We start from the raw sequence: 26,223 nt of genomic DNA, 5'->3' as shown, positions 1-26,223 counted from the left end.
CAAACTGAGTTTCGGAAAAAGTATATCAGTCAGAGATTTGTTGATCAAAAACGGAAGGAATTTCTTGAGCTTAAGCAAGGCTCCATGTCGGTTACTGATTACGAGCGAAAATTTGTTAGACTTAGCAAATACGCTCGGGAATGTGTTTCGTCCGAAGCTATTATGTGTAAACGCTTCGAGGATGGGCTGAATGAAGATATAAAAATGTTCGTTGGCGTCCTTGAAATACGAGAGTTCGTGGTACTTGTTGAACGAGCTTGTAAAGCCGAAGAGCTTAGAAAAGAAAAGCAAAGAGTTGATGAGGGAACTGGAGAGTTTCGTAAAAGATCCTCGGGAAGGTCTCTTCAACAGACATCGAAGAGATTTCGAGATGATGCGGGCCAGTTTAGAGGCACTTCGGGCCTTTTTGGAAGAGATCGTGATCGACCCCCTTTGGGTACACGAGGCACTTCGGTCGCCAGTGTTGGGAATAAACGTCGAGACAGAACGAAATGCCGATATTGCGGTAAATGGCATTCGGGGAGTTGTAGATTTCCTGACCGCTCCTGTTACAAATGCGGATCAGTTGACCACTTCATTAAAGATTGCCCGAGGTTGTCGGGACAGAATGCGAATCAGAGTGGGAGACCGGGTGCTACCACTGCTCGGGGTAGACCATCTGGAAATGCGGGCAATGATGGTGGTGGTCAGAGAGGATCTAGAGATGATATAACCAGATCCGAAGCCCGTGCGCCTGCTAGAGCTTATGCTATACGTGCCCGCGAGGATGCTTCTTCGCCTGATGTTATTACCGGTACATTCACTCTCTTTGATACTAATGTAATTGCTTTGATTGACCCCGGTTCTACTCATTCTTACATATGTGAAACCTTAGCATCCAGTAAGACTTTACCTATTGAGTCTACTGAGTTCGTAATTCGGGTGTCAAATCCCTTGGGTCGTTACGTGCTTGTCGACAAAGTGTGTAAGAAATGTCCCCTGGAAATTCGAGGTTCCTGTTTTCCGGCGGACTTGATGCTTTTGCCGTTTGATGAATTTGATGTTATCCTTGGGTTGGATTGGTTGACCGCGCATGATGCGATTGTGAATTGCAAGAGCAAGACTATTGATTTGAGGTGCGCAAATAACGAAGTAGTCCGAATTGAGTCTGCGGACTTGGAGGGGATGCCAGCTGTAATATCAGCAATGTTGGCACAGAAATATGTAAGAAAAGGGTGCGAAGCATACCTTGCATATGTACTTGGTGACAGAGAATTAGAAAAGAAACCCGAATCTGTGCCGGTGGTTTGTGAATACCCGGATGTTTTTCCTGAAGAATTACCGGGTTTACCACCTGTTCGGGAGATAGAGTTTGGTATTGAGCTTGTACCTGGGACTACGCCGATTTCGATGGCTCCGTATCGTATGGCACCAACTGAGTTAAAAGAGTTGAAAGCTCAGTTGCAAGAATTGACGGATAGAGGTTTTGCTCGACCAAGTTTCTCACCTTGGGGTGCACCAGTATTGTTCGTGAAAAAGAAGGACGGAACCATGAGGTTGTGCATTGACTATCGTCAACTGAATAAAGTGACGATAAAGAACAAATATCCGTTACCGCATATCGATGATTTGTTCGACCAACTGAAGGGAGCCTCAGTGTTCTCAAAAATAGATTTGAGATCGAGCTATTATCAGTTGCGAATTCGAGATTCGGACATACCCAAAACTGCCTTCAGAACGAGATATGGTCACTACGAATTCTTAGTGATGTCGTTTGGGCTCACTAATGCCCCTGCGGTATTTATGGATTTGATGAATCGGATCTTCAGACCATATTTGGATCGGTTCGTAGTTGTGTTCATTGATGACATCTTGGTCTATTCAAGAGATGAGACCGAACATGCTGAGCACCTGAGACTAGTGTTGCAAATTTTGCGGGATAAGCAGTTATATGCTAAGTTCAGTAAGTGTGAGTTCTGGTTAAGAGAGGTTAGCTTCTTGGGTCATGTGGTATCCGCATCGGGTATTCAAGTTGACCCGAGCAAAATTTCAGCCATACTTAACTGGAAGCCTCCAAGAAATATTACCGAAGTTCGGAGCTTCCTGGGCTCGCCGGTTATTACCGACGATTTGTCAAAGGTTTCTCGATGATAGCCATACCAATGACGAAGCTACTTCAAAAGGATGTTAAGTTCAAATGGACGGAGAAATGTCAGAAAAGTTTTGATCAACTAAAAACTTATTTGACTGAAGCTCCAATTTTAGTGCAACCCGAATCAGGCAAAGAGTTTGTCATTTATAGTGACGCATCCCTACTTGGGTTGGGTTGCGTATTGATGCAAGAAGGTCGAGTGGTGGCCTATGCGTCGAGACAATTAAAGCCACATGAGAAAAATTATCCGACCCATGATCTTGAACTAGCTGCCATCGTATTTGCTTTAAAAATATGGCGACATTACTTATTTGGTGAAAAGTGCCATGTATTTTCGGATCACAAAAGTCTCAAATATTTGATGACTCAAAGAGACTTAAATCTGCGACAAAGACGTTGGCTTGAGTTGTTGAAAGATTACGAGCTTGTCATTGATTACCACCCGGGAAAGGCTAATGTGGTTGCGGACGCCTTAAGCCGGAAATTATTGTTTGCTTTACGAGCGATGAATGTGCACTTGTCTGTTCTACCCGACAATGTGTTAGTAGCTGAATTAAAAGCCAAACCATTATTGATTCATCAAATTCGTGAAGCCCAGAAAGTTGATGATGAATTGGTTGCAAAACGGGCTGAGTGTGCTCCGAACAAGGAATCGGAGTTTCAAATTGATGATGATGATTGTTTGAGGTTCAGAAGTCGTTTGTGTGTTCCAAGGAATTCGGAACTCATTTCGATGATTATGAACGAAGCCCATTGTAGCTGAATGTCAATTCACCCGGGGAGTACGAAAATGTACAACGATTTGAAACGTCAATTTTGGTGGCATGGTATGAAACGGGACATCTCCAACTTTGTTTCGAGATGTTTAATATGTCAACAAGTGAAAGCGGAACATCAAGTGCCTTCAGGATTACTCCAGCCGATCATGATACCCGAGTGGAAATGGGATCGAGTCACAATAGACTTTGTGTCCGGACTGCCCTTGTCAGCAAGTAAGAAGGATGCGATATGGGTTGTTGTCGATAGACTGACTAAGTCGGCTCATTTCATCCCCGTACGTACGGATTTTTCATTGGATAAACTAGCTGAATTGTACGTTTATCAAATTGTGAGGTTACACGGGGTACCTGTTTCTATCGTGTCGGATAGAGATCCGAGATTCACCTCACGATTTTGGAAGAAATTGCAAGAAGCTCTGGGTACCAAGCTGCATTTTAGCACTGCTTTTCACCCCCAAACCGATGGTCAATCCGAGCGGATAATTCAGATACTTGAGGATATGTTGAGATGTTGCATCCTCGAGTTCAGTAGTTCATGGGAACGGTATTTACCTTTGATTGAATTCGCTTACAACAATAGTTTTCAATCAAGTATTAAGATGGCACCTTACGAGGCTTTGTACGGTCGTAAATGCCGTACACCATTGTTTTGGACCGAGCTCGGTGAAAGTAAAATTTTCGGAGTTGATTTGATTAAAGATGCTGAACAGAAAGTAAAGGTAATCCGTGAAAGTCTAAAGGTAGCCACGGATCGTCAGAAGTCGTACGCAGATTTGAAACGAAAAGACATCGAGTATCAGGTGGGAGACAAAGTGTTCCTTAAGGTTTCACCTTGGAAAAAGATACTCAGGTTCGGCCGTAAGGGCAAGTTGAGCCCAAGATTCATTGGGCCGTACGAAATCTCCGAACGAGTTGGTCCGGTTGCGTATAGATTGATTTTGCCCCCGGAGCTTGAAAAGATTCATGACGTCTTTCATGTTTCGATGCTTCGACGCTATCGATCTGATCCATCGCATATAATTAGCCCATCAGAGGTTGAAATTCAAGTCGACATGAGCTATGAAGAAGAACCGAAGCGTATCCTAGCTCGTGAAGTGAAAGAGTTGCGAAACAAAAGAGTTCCGCTAGTAAAAGTGTTATGGCTCAAACACGGGATCGAGGAAGCTACTTGGGAGACCGAGAGCTCGATGAAAGAACGATACCCAAACCTATTTACCGGTAAGATTTTCGGGGACGAAAATTTCTTAAGTGGGGGAGAGTTGTGATAGCCCAAAGTTGACCCTAGTCGGGAAGTGGTTTCGGGACCGCTAAACCGAGTCACCGAACTGTTAGAATATGTAATTATGAATGTGTGAAAATTTCAAGCTTCGATTTAGTCAATTGCATGTGAATTTAGTCAATAGGACTTATGTGAGAAAATTTTAAAATGTGATAGGTCAATGCGTAAGGACCTATTAGTGCATGTGGAAAAAAGGGGGGACTTGCATGCCAAATTTCCCCCCTAATGAGTAGTGGCCGGCCATGACAAGGAATGATGGGCAAAACATGTCATGAAACATGTTTTGTTAATGGAAGAATAAATTAAGGAGTATGGGTAATAAAGAAATGGAAAACAAAAGAAAAAAAAATGTGTGGTTGCCCCCATTGCCGTGAGCTAAAGAAGAGAAAGGAGAGAATTTTGTTCATCCTTTTCTCATCTTCATGCTTGCCGAAACTAGAAAGAAAAACAAAGAAAAATTTTCTCATCCTTTGGTTCATCCTTGGCCAAAAAAAATTTTAAGGAGGAAAGAAGAAGAAAGGTGAAGAGATTCGGCCATGCATGTAGCTAGGCTAAGGTATGTTTGATGATGTTCCATGAGATGCATGCATGTTTTAGTTGTTAGCTTGAGTTCTACTTGGCCCATGGTCTAAATCTTGCTATGTGATGGAATTGGCACTTGACCATGGATGCATCATTCTTGGTTGGTGTTTGATGTTGTGGTGATGAGGAATGAGGATGAGTTAAGATTCAGCCTAGGTGGAGGTTGTGTTAATGCCATTGCATGCAAAATATGAAGCTTGTTAATGATGCATGTGATGATGGCTTGATGATTCTTGAACCTCCTTTTTAGCATTTTTGTGTGAGCACATATGTGCATTGGTTGCTAAATGGAGAAGAATCGGGTAGCAAGATGTGTGCTAAGGCCGAATGTAACTTTGCATGTTGATGAGCAATGCATGTGTTAAATCGATGAAAAGGGGGAGGATGCTTTACTAGTGTGTATATGTGTGTATTAAGTGTTGAAATCGACCCCAAAAATGGACATGCATATTCGGCCAAGGGGAAAGAAATTAGCTAATATGTTGTGTTGATGCATGATTTTTGCATGTATGAGACTTTAATGTCTAATGTATAAATATGGGCTAAGTGCCTTGTGTTCATCTTTTGATGCCTAAATGATGAAATCAATTTATTTGTTTGATTAAGCTCAAGAGCAAAGGGGAAATAAAACCGATAAAGGGAAGGAAAAAGTGGTTGAATAGCTAGCGGAATCGTTCGACAATACCCGAGGTAAGTTCTTGAGTAAGAGAGCTTAAATTACGATGTGATTAAATCATGCTCTATGTGTGGCTATTGAGCCGAATGTGCAAGGACAATATGTGCCTTGTGTTTGAGTTTCGAAAATGAAAATGAGATATGAATGTGCCATGAATTATTGTTAGATGTGCATGATTAATTGAATGCTGTCCGGGCTAAGTTCCGAAGGCTTTGTGCTAAGTGAATATATCCGGACTAAGATCCGAAGGCCTTTGTGCGAGATACTAAATCCGGGTTAAGTCCCGAAGGCGTTCGTGCGAGTTATTAAATCCGGGTTAAGTCCCGAAGGCATTCGTGCGAGTTATCAAATCCGGGTTAAGTCCCGAAGGCATTGTGTGAGTTACTAAAACCGGGCTATGTCCCGAAGGCATTTGAACGAGGAGCTATATCCGGTTAAATCCCGAAGGTACGTGATTTGGTAATGAATGAGCTTGCTGTAAAATTTCAGCGAATACTCGAAAAACATCCCAATATGGGGATATGTTACGTATGTGTTGAATTTAATCGAGCCCTTACAAATAAATGTTCGCTCAGTTGATAAACGAGCTATCGGCCTTCGGCTAAGTTAGTCTATTGTGTAGGTGCATAAGGGTTGTTAATGTTGTGAAGCAAGTTTAATATCGGTAAATTGCGTATTATGAAATATTCCGTTTAGCTAAATGTGTGTTATTCTTTGTTTATGCTGGAATTCCTTGCTCAAAACTTACTAAGCATAAATTGCTTACTCGTTACATTGCTCCTCTGTTTTATAGATTTTTGGTTCTCCAGCTATCGGACTCGGGATCTTGAAGTCGAAGTCGCCCACACTATCAAAGGCTCTTTTGGGTACTATTTTGGTTGAATTTTGATATGGCATGTATAGGACTACCCATTGTTGTTTTTCGAGTACTTTATGAAATGTATAAGTGTACAGCCATGCGAAAATGGCTTGTAGAAGTGGAGTATGGCATTAGACCATTCGTGTTTATGAATGTATAGATGGTTTCATGATGTAACTATAGTTGGAATGGAAGTGTTGAGCAAATGATCAGCCACTGGAATGGCTAAGTATGATCATATGTGGGCTTATGTATGACAAGGCCCTAGTTGGTCCATGAAACCCCAAATTAGGTAAGGTTTACTTTGAAAACAGAAGCTGATAGCAGCAGTGGTGTGGATTGGAAAAATCACAAGAATTCGTAGGAGTGGAATTAAATAGTGAATAAATTATGTAATCGAACCTTGATGAATCTACTTTCATATGGAAGTAACGAAACAATCATAGGAACAGTACAGTAAGAGATATTCGGGTTCTTGTGGAACAGGGCCAGAACAGTTTCTGGATTCCCTGTTCCGCCTTTGGAAATTCACTATAAATTGACCAGAGATAATTAGGGGTCATACCATATATGTATGGATTCCTCTCTGAGTCTAGTTTCGATAGAAACAAACGGCATCAGTATTGAAGCTCTGTGCAGAGAGATATCCAAGTCGTAATGGGAAAAGGTCAGTGTAGTCGACCCCTGTAACATGGGAGACTTTGACTAATAAACTGTACTAATTGGCCAGATCAAAAATTCTAGAAAAAAATATGTAGATGGGCATATGAGTCTAGTTTCAGGGAAAAATCACAAAACTGATTTTCGAGTTGTGAAGCTCAAGATATGATTTTTAAAGCGACTAGTACACAGATTGGGCAGTGTCTGGAAATTTTTCAAAGTTTGTTAACACCTCGTGTTCGACTCCGGTGTCGGACTCGGGTTCGGGGTGTTACAATGTGTCTCAACCGTGTGGAGGACACGGCCTCTGGCCAGAGGCGTGTGGCTTGGCTGTGTGCCCCTTATTGGATGCTAACATCAGAAACACAATGTCAATGTTTTTAGACACGGGCTAGAACATGGGCATGTTATGGTCGTGTGAGGGACACGGGCCATAGACACGGGCGTGTGTCATGTTGTGTGAAAACCCCTGTAGATTGAAATTTGGAATTTAATTCGCACGGGCTCGAGGCACGGGCGTGCCCCCTTGTGCTTAGGTCATGTGAACCACACAAGGCATCAGCACGACCATGTCATAGTGAACCACACGGGTGTGTTGCCTTTCACACGGGCGTGTGCCTGTTTCATGGGTCATTTTTATAAATTCGGTTTAAGGACTTGAGTTGGTTCTGAATGGCTTCCAATAGATATTTGAGGCCTCGTAGGCCCATATTGAGTAGTTTAAACAAGTTCAAAAAAATTTTGAATTTTAACGGGCTCGTATGATCTGACTTAGTACATGTGTATGTGATTTGTGAACGTAATACCTCGTACCCGGTATCGGCGTCGAACTCGGGTAAAGGGTGTTACATTTAGATGTATCAGAGCTATGGGTTAGTCAGTTTTAGGACTAACCTAGCGTGAGTACAAGTCTAGCTATACATGCCATAATTGTATATTGATAGTGTGACGACTCCTGACGAGATAAATTGTGTTTTTGTTTATATTGTAAATGGATCCTGACGTAGCTATGGCGGATGATGTGGAGAGTAATGCGTTTGCTCCCACTGAAGGGACCATGCCAGTAGATAGTGGGCCCGTGACAATAAGTCAGAGCGGAGGAGCTAGAGAAGCTTACCTCTACATGATGGATGCATGGTATCCGGAGTTCATTCGTGCGAATCCGAATACTCCACCTCCCCCACCTCCCCCAATTCCTCAACCTGTTCACATAGACCCTCAAGGAGCAGAGATGGCTAGGAGAAAGAAACCTCCAGTGGATAGAATTCGTAAATAAGGGTCCGAGGAATTCTGGGCAAATATTGATAATGACCCGGAGAAAGCAAAGTTTTGACTAGGAAATACCATTATGGTATTTGATTGTGACAGTCCTAAGTAGACCCTAGTTGAAAAGTGGTTTCAGGACCACGAAACCGAGTTTTATAAATAATTGAAAGTTATATTCTATGCTCATGATGTGAGTAAATGCATGTGTAAAAATTTCAAGCATTAATTTTGCCATTTGTATGTGAAATTTTGAAACGGGACTTATGTGAAACATTGGTAAAATAGGTTAGGTAAATATATAAAGTGATCTAATAGAGCATGTATTCAAAAATGTGGGCTTGCATGTCAAATTACCCACTTTTGATATGGTGGCCGGTCATGATATGGTGTTATATATATAATATGTATTGTGATTTAAGATATTATATTACAAATGAATTAATAAAAGAAAAAAAAAGAGATATTAGATAATAGTTAGTGGGAGGAGAAACCAAAGTTGGTTCATCCTTGTCCTCCATTGCCGTAGCCTAAAGGGAGGGAGAAGAAAGTTTGGTTACTTTAATTTTTGGCTTAGAAGATGGCTAGAATGAGGTATGTATTGAATGATTCTTGAAAATCTATGCATGTTTGAGATGATTAGTTCAAACTCTACTTATCACATGGATTAAACTTAGAATTTTGAGGTTTGAGATTCGGTCAATAAGCTTGAAACTCATAGTAGTTTGTTTTGGTAAGCTTGGTATACGGATGATAGATGTGTTTTGGTTTTGGTTTGATAATGATGTTAATGATGGTGATTTTCGGTCATGTATTAACTTAAATTGTAAGTATGATTTATGGTATAATTTGTGTGATGGAATGGTCTTGAGATTTGGCTTTATTAAATGGGTAAAATGCTAAGTGTATTAAAGATGATGTAATGGTTATTTCAGTTTATGTGAAGTAAATATAGATGATGGTTATAAGCTGTTTTATGATTTGATAATGGTGATTAAATCTTGTAGTTAAGTGTTTAGATATATATATTAATAATGAATTTAGTTGTACTTGCTATGTGAGAAATATGCAATGCTATAGGTATTTGATTATTAGATATGGTTATTTTAAGTTGATTTGTAATGGTATGATTGCATTGATGAATGGGTTTGGAAATGATGGATAATATGTACATGAATATTAGGATAGGGCTTTAAGTTCATATTGACAAGTATGCAATATAGGTATTTGGTATGTATATATATTGTTGATGTCGTATGCATTGGTCATTTTTTTTTTATGATTTGTAATGGTAAAAATAAATTTGTATCACTTTGTGTTATTTATATAAGTGGCTGTATGTTCGACCATGGTAATTGGCTATCTAGGTTCCATTTACAATGGCAAGTAATGTGAATTCTTGTTTGTGCATGTGAATTAGGTATTAGTGAAATAAACATAAAAGTTAGTCATGGTATATTTCATAAACACATTATGCACTGAAGTTTGTACGATTATCAACTATGACTATTAAAGAAGTAATGTTGAATAAGTAATGAAACAAATTCATTTGTTTTAATTAAGCTCATGAGCAAAGAGGATCTAAATCAGATAAGGGGAAAGAGAAAGACGTCGAGTAGCCTATCCGCAGTTGCTCAAATAAATAAAGTAAGTTCTTAAGTAATTGAGTTTGATTCCTTTGTAAGTTTTAAGTTTTAAAACGGGATGAATATGAATTATGTACATACGTTAAGGTCAATGACTTTTCTAAATGACGGCATATATGATATTATGTTTTAAATATGTGAATGAGAACTTTACAGAGTAAATTGTATAAATCTGCTAGGGACAGCAGCAATAGCGTGTTTTGGAAAAATTACCATAAATTGTGGGAGTTGAGTTAAAGGCTGAATAAATTATGTAATTAAATCTTGATGCATCTAGTTTTGTATAAAAGAAATCGTGTAAGTAAAGGGGTTGCCGATAATGAGATTTTCAAAGTTGTGTGAGACAGAGTCAGAACGGCTCTGAAATCCCCTGTTCAGTATTTGGAAAATCATTATAAATCGTACAAAAAGGATTATAAGATAAAATTATATGTTTAGACTCCTTAATGAGTCTAGTTTCAAACAAAATAAATGAAAACATATTTTGAATTCTTTACAATGAGAAATTAAATTCTTAGTGAAGAGTAGTCAAAGTAGTCAAGCAGTAAAATAGGGGAAACTTTAAGAAAAATCTGGTATTGATTGGCCAAACCAAAAATTCTGAAATTTTTTTGGATAGAGGATATAAAGTCTATTTTCATGTAAAATTAACGGAACATAATTTGGAATTTCGTAGCCCTAGTTACAAATAATTTAACGACTGTTGCTAAGGAAAATAGCTTGTAGAGAATTTGTGGTTATGTTGTAAACATGGATAAAACTTGTTTTAGTTGCTCATAAGCTATTGATTAAACTCATACGTGAATTCTAAATTGTGATATTATAAAATGATATATGAGTGTTAGATGGATCTTTGATATTAAAATTTGTGAAATTGTAAGTTTATAAGTATTCGAATATGAAATGATAGTATGGCTTGAAATTGAATTATTCATTGGAAAATGATAGATGTAGATTCAACCAAGACAAAGTGTATACATGAAAGTATATGTGGTATGTGAAGTATATTTGGATAATTGTGATGTGAATACATGAAAATTTATATTTTGATTTAGGATTTTATGTGATGAATGTGAATGTGTATATATGAGATAAGGCCGAATGGCAAATGTGATGAATGTGAACATGCATATATGAGATAAGGCCGAATGGCCAATGTGATGAATGTGAACATGCATATATGTGATAAGGCCGAATGGCCAATGTGATGAATGTGAACATGCATATGTGTGATAAGGCTGAATGGCCAATGTGATGAATGTGAACATGCATATATGTGATAAGGCCGAATGGCCAATGTGATGAATGTGAACATGCATATATGTGACAAGGCAGAATGGCCAATGTGATGAACGTGGAAGTGTATATATGTGGTAAAGCCGAATGGCTAATGCGAAATGTGTATGAGATGGATATGAGGTAAAGCCGAATGGCTAATGCGAAACGTGTATGAGATGGATATGAGGTAAAGCCGAATGGCTAATGCGAAACGTGTATGAGATGGATATGTGGTAAAGCCAAATGGCTAATGTGAGATCTGTATGAGATTTGTATATATATATTGTGGCCAAATGACAAACAGCGGAAGGTGTGTTTTTTTAGATATTTGATGAGGTAAATGAATTACAAATATGATAGTCGATGTGAATGTTGTAACATGTGAATAAATATGCATGAAACTCTATGATCTAAACCCGAGATTAAAGACCAAATGACCATATATGGTGACCATGTCTCGGTTAAGACCCGCTGACTCGTGTGGAGATTTCATCTGAGCTAAAGGTCTCGCCAATAATCAGAGTAGAGTTTAAAACTATAAGACTTCGCAATAAGAATTGCTTATAAATATATTCAATACGAAAGGTTAAACAGATATGTACTCCAAGTTTATATGTGAGCTTGATTTGAACTAAATCATAAGGTAGTTATGTGATGCATACGTGAGCAATCTATGAGACTATTCCTATGACTATGTGACCTCGGATCAGTGTGAGAGGTTATGTGAAATTATACAATATATCTATGTCACATGAGCTCACTTTTATGTGAAAGTTTATCTGCCTATTGTATATGATGAGATGTGCATATTCGATAAAGGGATGGTATGCCCGAAGGAAGAGTGAAATAAAAATACGAACAACTATGTTATAATTTGATTGTTATCTGTTGACACTACTTAAAACTTACTAAGCATTGTAATGCTTACTCCGTTTACTTTGTTTCCTCTGTTTTATAGATCTCATTTGGAAGCTACAGACTCCGGGATCGTCAGCAACTAGTCACACTATCACTATCCACTGCTTGTTACTGTTATGTTTTGAATTATTTTATGGCATGTATAGAATAGACCAGTGGCCAAAGAATATTTTGGTTAATGTATATAAGCCATGCGAAAATGATATCTTTTGAATGTGTACTTATAGAAGTTTAAATTTGTATCCCTGATTGTCTTTAGTATTTATCTAAAGGAATGTTCTCAAAAAAAAAATTTACTATTCTGATATGAGTTTCAAGTCTGGTAATGCCCCTTCACCTATTCTGGCGACGGATACGAGATAGGGGTGTTACATTGATGAGCTATCATGCACACTCGAAGAATGCATGAAGTGTGTAGTTTCACTCCTGCGAGATTTGGCTTATAAATGGTGGAACATACTCATGTCAGTCATACCGAGAGAGCAAGTAACTTGGGGGTTCTTTCAAGAAGAATTTTGAAAGAAGTACATTAGTCAAAGGTTCATCGATCAAAAGAGGAAAGAATTTCTCAAACTAAAGCAAGACCGAATGACAGTGATAGAGTATGAGCGTGAGTTAGTGAGGCTCAGCAAATACGCTAGGGACTGCATATCTATCGAAGCCATCATGTACAAGAGATTTCCAGACAGATTGAACGAAGACATCTGATTATTAGTTGGCATCTTAGAATTGAGGGAGTTTGTGGTGCTCATGGAGAGAGCATGAAAGGTCGAGGAATTGGCCAAAGAGAAGAGAAAAGCTAACATTGAGTTTAGAGACTCAAGGAAAAGATAGATAGGGAAATCACATCAGTCCTCATCTAAAAGATCGAGAGAGTTCACTACCCGATCAAATGCTTCAATAGAGTTTTCGGGTAGAAAGAAGAACAAGCAACACACGGTGTTGAAAGCTCAAACTACTTCTATCGCGAGTGTTGGTAGTGCTCGCCCAAATAGACCAGAATGTCCATAGTGCGGCAGATGCCATTTCGATGAATGCGAAGGAAATGAAAGAAGCAGTTTTAAATGTGGGTCGTTGGACCATTTTATTCGTAATTGTCCTGAAGTTGGATCAGAAATAGAAAAGGCAAGACGTGAGGGCGAGTAGTGCTCCTTCAAGGGGTAGACCATATAAGAGCCTTGGAAGGGGGGTTAGTAGTAGAGGTGTACCAAGAGATGCTACAGTGAGGTCCAAGGGTAGAGCGCCTACAAGGATTTATGCTATACGTGCCCATGAAGAGGCAGAGTCTCCCGATGTGATCACGGGTACTTTTTCTATCCATAATATATTTGTTGTTGCTTTAATTGACCAAGGGTCTACCCACTCTTATATTTGAATGGAATTGATACCTCGTATGAATATGCTAATAGAGTCCTCTGAATTTGTGGTAAAGATGTCCAACCCTTTAGGCAGACATGCGCTACTTGACCAAGTGCGTAGAAATTGCCCCTTGACAATTAGAGGTCATTTTTTTTGGCTAACTTGATGTTATCGTTGTTTAATGAATTTGATGTAATCCTTGGGATGGACTGGTTGACTTCTCATAGTATTTAATGGATGGGGGAAAAGTTATTAAGTTGAAGTGTGAAAGAGGGGATGTTCTTCGGGTTGAATCGGGTAGAACGGATAACTTTCCTATGGTGATATCATCTATGTCGGCAGTGAGATATTTGAGAAAAGGATATGAGGCTTACCTCACTTTTCTGCTGAATACTCAAATGTCTGAGTCGAAGAGTGAATCGGTACCAGTGGTATGTGAGTTTACGGATGTGTTTCTAGAGGAATTACCCGGATTGCCTCCAGTTAAGGAAATTGAATTTGGAATCGAGTTAGTCCCCGATATAACACCCATCTCGATTGCTCCGTATAGGATGGCTCCTATGGAGTTGAAGGAGCTAAAAATTCAACTACAAGAGTTAACTAACAAGGTTTTGCGAGACTGATTTTTTCCCCGTGGGGTGCTCTGGTACTTTTTGTGAAGGAGAAAGACGGGTCGATGAGGTTATGTATAGACTACAGACTGGTCAACAAGGTGACTGTGAAGAACATGTATCCCTTGCCACGGATTGATGATTTGTTCGATCAATTGAAGGGAGCCACCGTGTTTTCTAAGATCGACTTAAGGTATGGCTACTATCAGCTAAGGATTAAGGAATAAGATGTTTTGAAAATCATGTTTAGGACAAGGTATGGGCACTACGAGTTTCTTATTATGCCCTTCGATTTAACAAATGCCCCTTCAGTGTTTATGGATTTGATGAACCGCATTTTCTGGCTGTATTTAGATAAGTTCTAGTGGTCTTTATCGACGACATACTGATTTACTCATGTGATGAGAGTGAACACGTGAAGCATCTGAGAACGGTTTTACAAACCTTGAGAGATAAGCAGTTATATGCCAAGTTCAGTAAGAGTGAATTTTGGCTTAGAGAAGTAGGATTCCTAGGACACGTCATGTCAAGAGATGGAATTAGAGTTGACCCAAGCAAGATCTCGGCTATTGTTGAGCAAAAACCGCAGAAGAATGTGTTAGAGATCGAAAGCTTTTTGGGCTTAGCTGGGTATACAGACGATTTCTTAAAGGATTCTAGATGATAGCTTCTCCGATGACAAGGTTGTTACAAAAGGATGTCAAGTTTGAATGGACAGAGAAGTGCTAACAGAGTTTAAAGAAACTAAAGGTTTTGTTGACCGAAGCCCCAGTTTTAGTGCAATCGGAACCGGGAAAAGAGTTTGTGGTGTATAGTGATGCATCCTTGAATGGGTTAGGGTGCGTGCTTATGCAAGAAGGCAAGGTAATAGCCTATGCCTCGAGATAGCTAAAGTCACACGAGAAGAATTACTTAGCTCATGATTTTGAGCCTGCAGCCATCATGTTCGCATTAAAAATTTGGAGACAGTATTTGTATGGAGAGAGATGCTAAGTGTTCACCGCCATAAAAGCCTCAAGTATTTGATGACTCAGAAAAAGTTGAATTTATGGCAACGAATATAGGTAGAGAAGATAAAGGATTACGAGTTGGTGATTGACTATCACCCCGGAAAGCCTAATGTAGTAGCCAATACATTGATTAGGAAATCATTGTTCGCCTTGAGGGCTATGAATACTCAGTTGACCGTGATTGATGATGGCTTGATTCTAGCCGAGATGAGAGACATATCTATGTTCCTTTAAGATATTTGTGAGGCTCAGAAAGGTGATAGGGGCTTGCAAGCTAAAATGGCTCAGTGTGAGACAAGAAATGAATCAGAGTTTAGTATTGGTACCGACGATTGTATGATGTACCGAGACAAAATTTGTGTACCTAAGGATTATGAGCTTATTCAAAAGATTTTGTGAGAGGCACATAGTGGTTGTTTGTCTATCCACCAGACTAGTGTGAACATGTACAATGACTTGAAGAAAATGTACTGGTGGTGGGGAATGAAAAGAGACATTTCAAAGTTCATTTCTAACTGTCAAATTTGTCAACAAATGAAAGCCAAACACCAAGTACCTTCGGGTTTACTTCAACCTGTGATGGTTCCCGAGTGGAAATGGGACGGTGTAACCATAGGTTTTGTATCAGGGTTGCCTTTGACACTAGGGAAAAAGAATTCAGTTTGGGTAGTTGTTGATAGGCTTACTAAGTCAGCACATTTTATACCAGTGCGTACTGACTATTCCCTTGAGAAATTGGTCGATCTATATGTTTCTAAGATCGGGAGACTTCATGGAGTGCCCTTGTCGATTATTTCAGATAGAGATCCAAGGTTTACCTCATGGTTTTGGAAAAAGTTGCAAGAGGTATTGGGAACGAAACTGAATTTTAGCACGGCTCTTCACCCGCAAACCGACGGTCAGTTAGAAAGGATGATTTAGATCTTAGAAGACATGTTACGGTGTTGTGTTCTCGAGTTTCAAGGTAGTTGGGATAGGTATTTACCGTTGGTCGAATTCGCCTACAACAACAATTACCAGTCAAGTCTGAAAATGGCGCCTTATGAGGCTTTGTATGGGAGTAAGTGTCGAACACCCTTGTATTGGACTAAGCTGAGAGAGAATCAGATACATGGTGTTGACTTAGTTAAAGAGACCGATGAGAAAGTTAAGGTGATTCATGACTGTTTGAAGGTCCTTCGAATAAATAGAAATCCTACGCAGATTTGAAACGGAAAGAGATTGAGTTTCAAGTCGGGGATAAAGTGTTTTTGAAAGTATCCCTGTGGAAGAAGGTTCTTCGATTCGGAAGGAAAGGCAAATTAAGTCCACGGTTTATTGGACATTATGAGGTGACTGAGAAAATTGGACCGTTTTCCTACCGATTAGCATTGCCATCACAGTCAAAAAAGATACACAATGTATTCCATGTGTCTATGTTACGTCACTACTGTTCGGACCACTCGCATTTGATCTTGCCGAAAGAGGTTGAGATAGCTCGGACATGACTTATGGTGAAGAGCCGGTTAAGATTTTGGCTCGGGAAGTAAAACAATTGAGGAATGAGAGTAATTGTACTATTAAAGTATTATGGCATAGACATGGAGTCGAGAAGGCACATGGAAACCCGAGGCGGCCATGAGAGACCAATAACCGAATCTATTCATCGGTAAGATTTTCAGGGACAAAAATCCCTAAGAGGGAGAATTGTAACGACCCGATTTTGGGCCCAGTCAGAACAGTGGTTTCAGGACCACTAATTCGAGGTCAGAGAAATTATTTTTAATATTATTTTATGTGTTGTGGCATGATTTTAGGAGAGTATGAAATTTTTCGTGAATTAATTTTAGCGATTGTGAGCCCAATTGTGAAAAAAGGACTAAATCGCATAAAGTGCAAAAGTTCTATTTTGATAGCTAAGGGTGTTAAATAGCTAGAGAACCGAAATTGGGGATCTTTAAAGGGCAAATAGACCCTTGGATAAGTGATGGCCGGCCATAGGAGACAAAAGATAGAGAAAGTCAAAATTTGGTGGAAATTTGGTAATTTATTTGACCAAAATGAAAAAAAAATAAAGAGAAAAGACATCATCTTTTTCGCTATGACCTTCTCCCAAAAACTCAGCCATTGTAGGGGTTTTTGAGCTTCAAAAAATTTCATTCACTCTCTACTCTTGCAAGTAAGTGACTTTAATGGCTTTTCTTGAAATTTTTTACATTTTTAGAACTCTTGTAGCATGAGCTTTCAAACAAGAGGACTATTTTGTTAAATGGTTGAAAATCTAGGGTTTTACCATGAGAGTGTTCATGTTGTTTTTTGAAATTTTATGAAAGAAAATGAATCATGGTTGTGAAATAAACAACTTTTGTGAAGGGATTTCTCATGAAAACCTTAATAGGACCATTTTGTAAAGTTTGTAAAATAGATAGTAATGCTGTGAAATATTGGAAATTTGGGGTTGTCATACGGGAGATAAATGATTGGTTAGGCTTGACTAATAAGGAAACTCGATAAAAATTAATTTCCGGGCCTAGGGATAAAATAGTCACTTTGCGAAAGTTTAGGGGCAAAATGGTCATTTTGCCCAAATCATAAATTATTGAGTGTTTAGATTTAAATGATTATTAATGTCATTTTTTATCAAGAAATACAAAATCCGAACCTAGATTGGGGAAAGGCCAAGCCAGTAGATTAAATCAACTAGTCACCACATTTTGTGTACTGAGGTAAGTTGTATGTAAATAATACAACTACATTGTTATTATATGTGTTTGAATTGATATAGCATAAATTTCTTGTTTGTGGAAATAATTGTGTATGATGAATATTGAGATAGTAGAACTCTCATTTAAACCTTAAGAAATAAATCGGATAATCATGCCATGACATTCGGCTTATTTGTGTGTTAGTGTAAGACATGTCTGGGACATGCATCGGCCACATTATGAGAGCCAGTGTAAGACCATGTCTGGGAGATGGCATCGGCATTGAGACGAGAGCTAGTGTAAGACATGTCTAGGACATGCATTGGACTCAAAATGTAAGCCAGTGTAAGACATGTTTGGGACATGCATTAGCTACGAGATGTGTCAGTGTAAGACCATGTCTGGGATATGGCATCGGCACAGATATGTGAGAGCTAGTGTAAGACCATGTCTAGGACATGGCGTCGGCCTCGATTTTGATAGCCAGTGTAAGACCATGTCTAGGAGATGGCATTAACTTGATGGATGAGCTAGTGTATAACCATGTCTGGGACATGGCATCAGCATTATACCCTATGTTTGAGGCTTAGTGAATATCCGATAGCATTCCAAATGGTTCAACGGTAAGAGTTACAGTTTAAGATAAATTAGAAAAGTATAACCATATTATGAGTGGTACAACTACCTATTTGAAATGTATGAGATATGGGCTCAATGTATGCAATATGAGTTGTATTGGATGGTGATGAGTAAGTTGTATATATGTTTATTTATGGTATTCATGAATAAGCTATGAAAGGTTATGTGCATATCGTTCTATGATTAGTTGATGATTATTTTCATGCAACTTACTAAGCTTTATGCTTACTCTATTTCCTTTCCATTTTCTTATAGTTTCGCCAAAGTAGCTCGAGGATCATGGCTACGTCGGAGAAGCCAGTTACACTATCATTCGAAGCACTTGGTATAGTTAGATCTTTTATTTTTTTATTATGCCATGTATAGGACCTTGACTTTTGAGTTATCTGTCATTTTTAATTGGCCAAATGTGTTGGCTTAAGTAAGCATTTGGTTCATTTTCTATAAGGCCATGGAAAATGGCTAATATTGAAAGTTTATATATATGATTGCAAGATAGTCTTTCATTAATGTGAAATTGTTGGCATGGTTGAGAATAAGAAATGTATATGGGCCTTAGCTATGGTTTTTTGGTTGAGAAATCATATTAAGTTAGACTTTGATATGTTGGTTGGCATTAGATGGTGTTTCAGTATGGCAAAAAGCTTGGTAGGTAGCCTTATATTGTCTACGCAGTTAGACACACGGGTGTGTGTCTAGGCCGTGTGTGACACACAGTCAGCCCCATGGGTGTCTTGCTTGGTCGTGTGTCCCCTGCATGTAAAATTTGCAAGTCAGTATGCATGGTAGTAAACACACGGGCAGAGACACGACTGTGTGTCTCAACCGTGTAAAGGACACGGCCTCTGGCCACGGGCGTGTGCCTTGGTTGTGTGCCCATTATTGGATGCTGACGTTAGAAACAGAATGTCAAGGTTTTTAGATACAAGCTCAAACACAGGCGTGTAATGGCCGTGTGAGGGACACGGGCCATAGACACGGACGTGTGTCAGGTCGTGTAAAAACCTCTGTAGGTTCAAATTTGGAATTTAATTCGTACAGGTTCGGGGCACAGGCGTGTCCCCTTGTGCTTAGGCCGTGTGAACAACATAAGCCATCAGCACGGCCATGTCATAGTGAACCACACGGGTGTGTTGCCCTTCCACACAGGCGTGTGCCTTATTTCAAGGGTTATTTTCATAAAGTCGATTTCAGGACCCGAGTTGGTTTTGAATGGCTTCCAATGGATGTTTGAGGCCTCGTAGGCCCATATTGAAGAGTGTAAACAAGTTAAAAAAAGTTTTAAATTTTAATGGGCTCATATGATCTGACTTAGTACATGTGTATGTGATTTGTGAACGGTAATACCTCGTACTCGGTATCGGTGTCGAACTCGGGTAAGGGGTGTTACAAGACACGCCGGCTCTATTTGTGAAGAAGAAAGATGGTTCAATGAGATTTTTTATTGACTACCAGCAACTCAATAAGGCAACCATAAAGAACAAGTACCCCTTACCAAGAATCGATGACTTGTTTGACCAACTAAAGGGAGCCACGGTATTTTCCAAGATTGACTTGAGGCCCCGTTACTACCAGTTGAGAATTAAAGAATTAGACATACCGAAGACTGCATTTCAGACGAGGTACGTTCACTATGAATTTTTTGTTATACCTTTTAGTTTAACGAATACTCCCGCGTTATTTATGGATCTAATGAACTGTATTTTCTGACCATACTTAGATAAATTTGTGGTTGTTTTTTTTTACAATATATTGATTTATTCTCGTGATGAGGTCGAGCACTTCGAGCACTTGAGAACAGTTTTGCAAACCTTCAGAGAAAGTAGTTGTATGCTAAGTTTAGTGAAAGCAAGTTCTGGCTTCGAAAAGTTGGATTCTTGGGGCACATTTTTTCGAGTGATGGCATTCGAGTAGATCCGAGTAAGATTTTAGCTATTGTTGAATGGAAACTGCTGAGCAATGTGTCAAAGGTTAGAAGCTTCCTAGGCTTAGCCGGTTATTACAGACAGTTTGTTAAAGGATTTTCTATGATTTCTACTCCAATGACGAGATTGTTACAGAAAGATGTTAAGTTCGAATGGACGGAAAAATGCCAGCAGAGTTTTGAGAAACTAAAGGCATTGTTGCATGAGGCTCCAATTTTTGTACAACCTGAACCGGGAAAAGAATTTCTGGTTTATAGTAAAGCATCCTTGAATGGATTGGGCTAAGTACTTATGCAAGAAGGCAAGGTGATAGCTTATGCCTCGAGCCAGCTAAAACCGCATGAGAAGAAATATCTGACACACGATATGGAATTGGCTGCGATCGTGTTTGCATTGAAGATTTGGAGACATCATTTGTATGGTGAGAAATGTCGTGTGTATACTAACCATAAAAATCTAAAATACTTGATGACTCAAAAGGACTTGAACCTATGACAACGAAGATGGCTAGAGTTGATAAAAGATTATGAGTCAGTGATTGATTATCACCTGGGAAAGGCGAATGTGGTCACCAATGCCTTGAGTAGAAAATCCTTGTTTGCATTGAGGGCTATGAAACTCAGTTGGCCTTAACAGATGATGGTTCAATTTTAGCCGAGTTAAAAGCTAGACCAATGTTTCTCCAAGAGATTTATGAAGCCCAGCAAAGTGACGGTGATTCGCAAGCCAAAAGAGTCCAATGTGAATTGGGTATGAAATCAGATTTTTAGATTAGTTTCGATGGTTGCTTAATGTTCCGAGATAGGATTTTTATTCCTAAGAATACTAAGTTGATTCAGAAGATTTTTCCTGAGGCCTGTAGTAGTCATTTGTCTATGCATCCGGGTAGTACAAAAATGTACCATGACTTGAAGAAATTATATTGGTGGCCGAGTATGAAAAGAGATATTTCTGAGTTCATTTTGAGATGCCTGATTTGTCAACAAGTGAAAGCTGAGCACCAAGTACCTTCAGGCTTACTTCAGCCTGTGATGGTTCCCGAATGGAAATGGGACCGTATTACTATGGATTTTATGAAGGGTTTGCCTTTGACACTGAGAAAGAAAGATGTTGTATGGGTTGTTGTTGATTGATTAACAAAGTCAGCTCATTTTATCCTGGTATGCACTGAATATTCACTTGATAAGCTAGCCAAGTTGTATATTTCTAAAATAGTGAGGTTGCACGTAGTACCTTTATCGATTCTATCGGATAGAGATCTGAGGTTCATTTCACGATTTTGGAAGAAATTGCATGTGGCTTTAGGTACAAAATTGAATTTTAGTACTGCTTTTCACCTGTAGGCCAACGATCAGTCTGAGCGAGTAATTCAAATTCTCGAGGATATGTTGCGGTGTTGTGTTCTTGAGTTCCAAGGTAACTGGGAAAAGTATTTACCGTTGGTAGAATTTGCCTACAATAATAGTTTTCAATCGAGTTTGAAAATGACACTTTATGAGGCATTGTATGGGCGTAAGTGTCGAACGCCCTTCTATTGGGCCCAACTGAGAGAGAATCAACTTCATGGAGTTGATTTAGTTAAAGAAGCCGTATAAAAAGTAAAGATAATACGTAATTGCTTGAAAGCCACTTCGGATAAACAAAAATCCTACACAGATTTGAAACGGAAAGAGATTGAGTTTGAGGTCGGTGATAAGGTATTTTTGAAAGTGTCTCCATGGAAAAATGTTTTGAGATTTGGTAGGAAAGGCAAATTAAGTCCACATTTTGTTGGACCGTATGAGATCACCGAGAGAGTAGGGCCAATTGCCTATCGGTTAGCCTTACCAGCCGAATTGGAAAAGATTCATGATGTGCTCCATGTGTCTATGTTGCGCCGATACCGATCTGATCCTTCGCAAGTGATTTCAGCGACAGAGGTCGAGATTCGGCTGGATATGACTTATGGCGAAGAGCCAATTAAGATTTTGGCCTGGGAAGTCAAACAATTGAGAAATAAAAGTATTGCCCTTGTGAAAGCTTTATGGAAAAGACATGGAGTTTAAGAGGCTACATGGGAGACTGAGGAAAACATGAGAAACCAATACCCAAACCTTTTTACCGGTAAGATTTTCGGGGAAGAAAATCCCTAAGGGGGAGAATTGTAACATCTCGAATTAGGGCCTAGTCGGAACAGTGGTTTTGAAACCACAAATTTGAAATAGAAATAAATATTTTACAATTATTATGAGGTCTATGATATGATTCCATGCTTGTGTGAAAATTTCATGAAGAAATTTTATGAGTAAAGTGTCCAATTTGACTTTAGATACTAAATTAAATATGTTGTAAAACTTGTGTTCTAGAAGCTTCCAGCATGAAATTACATTGGATCATTAATTAGAGGTCCTTAAATAGCAATTTGACCAAGTTTTAAAATTTTGGACAAAAACGGGCATGCATGGATAAAATTTGAAAGTTTAGTGAAAAGGGCATTTTGATCATTTGGTTAAAAAATAATAATAAGAGAAAAATCAAGCAAAATTTGCTTATCTTCTCCATGCCATAGCTAAAATTCTCAAGCTCTCAATAGCTAGGGTTTTTCAACTTTTCAAGCTTGATTGTAAGTGCTCCCTAGCCTCGTTTTTAATGTTCTTTGCATTTTTAAAGTCCTTGAAGCATGATCTATCCATTTCTAGCCATATTTTGAGCTAGGGTTCATGTTCAAAAACTGAACCATGTGTGACATGTTTGTATTTTGATGTTTAATGGAAGAATATGAAATTTTGATGTGTGTTTAACATCTTTTACTAAGTGATTTTGATAGAAATGCATGGAAAGGACTTGTTTGTAGAAAGGTTTAAAAAGGAGTAGTAAAATGTGAAATAAAGGAAAATGTGAGTTAATATAAGCATGGAATAGGTTCCGCTAGGCTGGAGTAACAAAGAAAATAAACTCATTTCATTTTACGAGCCTATAGACTAATTTGTAAATATGTGAAAGTTTAGGGAAAATCGTAATTTTGCCTAAATATAGTTTTTGGACTGATTTGAATAATGTGATGATTAAATGAGTTGAATTTGCTATTATAGATCAAGAAAAACGGAGTCCGAACCTAGACCAGGGAAAGAACAAGATTTTGGACTAGATCGAATTAATTGTCCATATTTTGTACCGAGGTAAGTTCATATGTAAATAAGGCAGTGTTATATCATATTGAATGTTTTATTTATGTATGGATTTTTATGTTTAATTGTTATGATGAGTGTATGAATGACATAATGGTCAATGAGAATGACTTTTTGATCGAGTTCGACAAAGATGTGACATCGAGAAAATCCCATTTGAACCTTAGGAATAATTTAGGATACAATGTGACATGCCACTAGGAACTATGTGATTTTAAGCTCATGAGATTACGTGTATATGTGACTATGTGAATCCGGGTGCTAGTCTTGTATGTTCTTCCAGTGGCTGGGTAGCCCAGCATGTGTTGCAGGTACCTGTCAGCTTGCGTGAGCAGCCCTTGTAGTTACGTCTTGACTGTCAGCTTGTATGAGTAGGCCCATAATTAGCTCGAGAGCGAGCAATGTGTGATATGTGATATGAGATAGCAAGTGGCTACGTATGAGGCACTATGTGCAAGCTTTTCGTGTATCTAATAGTATTCGAAGTGTTCAACGGGTAAATCAATGAATTATGTGACAAGTGAGTCAATGATGAAGAAATGTGACAATGTGTTACGAGTTGGTACAGGTATGTACGAAAAACTTATATGAATGAGCTCGTTATGTGATGAACTTTTGGTAAGATTGAAATTGTGTAAGTTAAGCTTATGAGTTTATGATAACACATAAGTAAACTATGTTATGCCATTGGTATTTATATATACGTGATTATGTTGCTATTTATTTGCATGTGAACTTACTAATCTTTATGCTTACTCCCCTTTCTTTTCCATTTTCTTATAGTATCGCCAGGCTAGCTCAGGGATCGAAGGACGTCGGAGGCTCGATCATACTATCAACTAGATATTTGGGTATAGTTAGTCTTAACATTTTGAGTGTGGCATGTATAGGGACTTGGTGTTTTTTTTATGTGTCATATTGATTAGCCAAAAGTGTTGGCTCATGAAAGTATTATTGTAACACCCCTTACCCGTACCAGAGACCAGGACAAGGTACCAGGCATTACTAATCACATACTCGGATATTTTCGGTAGATACGGGTTATAAAATTTTGTTCTAATTTAAAATCGATCAAATAACATCATAGTGTCCCGATTATGGGCTTAAGAGGCCCAAAATATACATTAAAAGCGATCTGAGACTAAATCGAGAACTATAGAAAATTTTAGTAAAATTACTATGGTTATGCCTCACACGCCCGTGTGGAGGCAAAGCACACGCCCGTGTGCTTAGGGACATGCCCTTGTGTTACATTCGTGTTGAATTATTTGGATTTATTTTCTATTTCGAACCTACAGGGGTTTTTACACGGCCAAGCACACGCCCGTGTCCCTCACATGGCCTAGACACACCCATGTCATCACCTATGTCCAAAAACCCAGACATTTTGTTTATGACGTCATCACTTATTTTGAGGCACACGTCTGTGTGCTAGGCCGTATCCTCCACATGGCTGAGACACATGGTCGTGTCTCTACCCGTGTGTAGTATGCAATCTGACCTAAAATTTTAAGTGCAGGGGACATACGGCCAGACAACACGCCCATGAGGCTACCCGTGTGTTACACACGGCCTGGACACATGCCCGTGTGTCTACCTGTGTGGACCTTTTTAGGGCTATTTACCAAGCCTTTGGTGTAACACCCCAAACCCAGCCCAGATGTTATGGCCGAATCTGACGCGTCATATTGAAGTGTTTTAGCGAAAACCTTGTTTTCATTAAAAACCCTTCCTCAAAATGAGAAACCTTAAATAACTTATAAGAACTCTCTTCCAATCGCGAAAGCTTGTTTAAAACATATGATTTATGAAAGCCTGTCATTTTAAAATTTATTTGCAGAAACGTAGAAAAACAATCTATGATTTAGGAAACCCATGTTCACCTTCTCATAATTACAACGCATAAAAATAATAATCCAAATAATAATAAAAGGGAAGGCATTATTACAATCCAGTCTAAAATTACTTAAAAAGTTAGAAACTATATGCTTTCTTTAAAAATCAAGTCCAAGTCGTCTTGCTAGCTGGCCACCTCAGAGTCCCTCCATAAATCTTACATTCAACACATAGTGGTATTTTGGTCATTTTCGCCCTTAGGGGCATTTTGGTAATTTTTCTTTATTACGGGTTTTTACTTACCTTGGCCCATTAACAAGTCCTCGTTGGCTAAAATGAACATATGCTATGCACCAGGTAGGATTCCAGAGAAGAGGAGGTGAGTCATTAAGACTGCTTAAGTACCAAGCTCTTCCTATATCCAATCCTAGACATGCATATACCCATTGCCACACCTTAACCTTATGACCCGTCCACAGTCGCAATTAATTAATTATTTAAGTTTTATTTTAATTAACAGTTATCAGATACTAGGCCCAAAACCCTTTACAGGGCCCAAACAAGTCTACATACATGCATATGGCCCATTAGGCCCAATCTCATTAATATGGCCCATTAGGCCCAAATCATATTCGTATGGCCCATTAGGCCCAAATCACATTCATATGGCCCATTAGGCCCAAATCACATTCATATTCATGCTTTCATATAATTTCCATTACTTAACATCAAGTTGCCAATTTTGCCCATTATGGGCCCAACAGTCCATCAGGCCCACTTAGCCCATTCTGGCCCGGTTGGCCAGAACACGGCCCAAGTCCATGGAATCACCCATGGGGCCTCAGATAACCTATCGATTTCCCCCTTAAGAGTGTTCGCGCACTCGTAAGACTACCGTAGCCAAACTTTTTGCTTTTCGGC

The sequence above is a fragment of the Gossypium hirsutum genome, chromosome A06, assembly GCF_007990345.1.
Source record: "Gossypium hirsutum isolate 1008001.06 chromosome A06, Gossypium_hirsutum_v2.1, whole genome shotgun sequence".
Taxonomy (NCBI): Eukaryota; Viridiplantae; Streptophyta; class Magnoliopsida; order Malvales; family Malvaceae; genus Gossypium; species Gossypium hirsutum.
The sequence above is the reverse complement of the archived record's forward strand: the minus strand, read 5'-3'. Positions refer to the sequence as shown.